Below are 1,926 nucleotides of genomic sequence, written 5' to 3' on the forward strand. Positions count from 1 at the left end.
CACGGCAGCGGAAAACCGAAATCGGAACGGCCACAATGTGTTATAGAGAGCGAGAGTTTAAGTTTCTTATTTGAGTGCCTTCTTCTACGACGACCGGCAAGAGCGGTGTCGTAGGTCGATCCTTTGCGTCCCTCGTCGTCCTGCTGCCCTTCCTTCCTCCGGGTTAGCGCGGGGAGCTTTGGGGTACACTCTTTTAAGGACGCGGGGACTAGACCACCATCCCGACTAATTCGCAAACTTCCTTCGAGGGTCCTTCCCTTCCTCTTAAATGCCTTCCGGCCTCACCTCCTATTCTCGCGACCCGAGACGCAAAACGCACCAAAACAATATGATCCGAGCGGAGTCACGCCTTGTGACGGGCGCCTTTAGGGGCCGCCACGTCACAACTCCCCTCTTCCCGGGGAAAGACTGCAGGTCGGGGGTTTCTGGTCACCGCTTTGATCAATCGTTCGTTTCTATTGTTTCGCTTAGAACTCATGTGACCTTCGCGAGTCCCCCTAATCACTCTGTCTCCCTTCATTTCCCCGATATCGCCCTCCGCATGTGAAGTGGAGAGCCCGAGGGGTATGACTTCCCTCCTCGATTCCTTCGTCTCGCTTCCCCTTCCCTTGACCAACTTTCCCCTTGACTGGTGGGTAGGGAATCGGGACGTTGAAGGGTTTCCGACACTAAAGGAACACTCATTTGTTTTCCGGTTAAGTAGCCAGTCTTTATTCGTTGTTCCTCGGCTCCTATCTCTCTCTGACAAACATTCCTCGAGGAGGGTAACTCGGGCACAGAGAGGACGATAACGGTAACAGAGCGAAACTCGAAAAAAAACCGACCAATACAAAAGAATAATAATAAAAAAAAAAGTTAGTCCTCCTCTCCTGCTTTCTGGTTAACCGAAAGAGGGGTAGATCACAAAAAACCAAAAAGAAAAGATTAAAAAAAAACGGGAGCGGTGCACTTGGACACAGTACAATTGGACACGTTGCAAATGGACACGGCATTTGACACACAGTTCAATTGGACACGGTGCGTTTGGACACGAAACTTTTGGGCATCGTTGTTTTTGGACACAAAAGAAAATGCACGTCGTTCAGTTACACACCGTTCATTTGGACACCGTTCAGTTGGACACCGTTTACTTGGACACAGTTCAGTTGGACACCGTTCAAGTACCCACTGTTCACTTGGACACAGAAGGATGCTCACTGTTCACTTGGACACCATTCACTTGGACACCGTTCATTTGGACACCGTTCACTTGGACACCGTTCACTTGGATACTGTTCAGTTGCCCACTGTTCACTTGGACACAGAACGATGCGTGCTGTTCATTTGTACACTGTTCACTTGGACACCGTGGAATTGCTTATCTGTTCACTTGGACACAGAAGGGTGCGCACTGTTCACTTGGACACCGTTCATTTGGACACTGTTCACTTGGACACCGTTCATTTGGACACCGTTCACTTGGACACTGTTCAATCACCCACTGTTCACTTGGACACAGAAGGATGCGCACTGTTCATTTGGACACCGTTCACTTGGACATCGTCCAGTTGCCTGCTGTTCATTTGGACACAGAATGATGTGCACCGTTTATTTTGTCATCATTTAATTATATATCATTTGTTTATGCAATGAATATGCAACTGATGAGAAATAAAAAATAGTTTTGTAGAAAATATTTGTGTTTTTATTTCGTTTTTATCACATCCAACCACAACGCCATATGCCTAGAGATATTCTAGAGACTCTATAAACAACGACATATGATTGGATGTGTCCGTTTGTCAATGTGCGCATCTAGGACTCACTCCGATTTTCGTACTATTATTTGTGATGTAGAGTGTAAATTGTGGTTTTGATAATTATTTAGTTTAGCGGCAACACCTCCGATTTCGATGAAAATAGACTCAATCGACGCGTTTTTGTATG

This window comes from Odontomachus brunneus, unplaced genomic scaffold (genome assembly GCF_010583005.1).
Source record: "Odontomachus brunneus isolate Ranch 3 - 2012 unplaced genomic scaffold, Obru_v1 Obru_scaffold_495, whole genome shotgun sequence".
NCBI classification, from domain to species: domain Eukaryota; kingdom Metazoa; phylum Arthropoda; class Insecta; order Hymenoptera; family Formicidae; genus Odontomachus; species Odontomachus brunneus.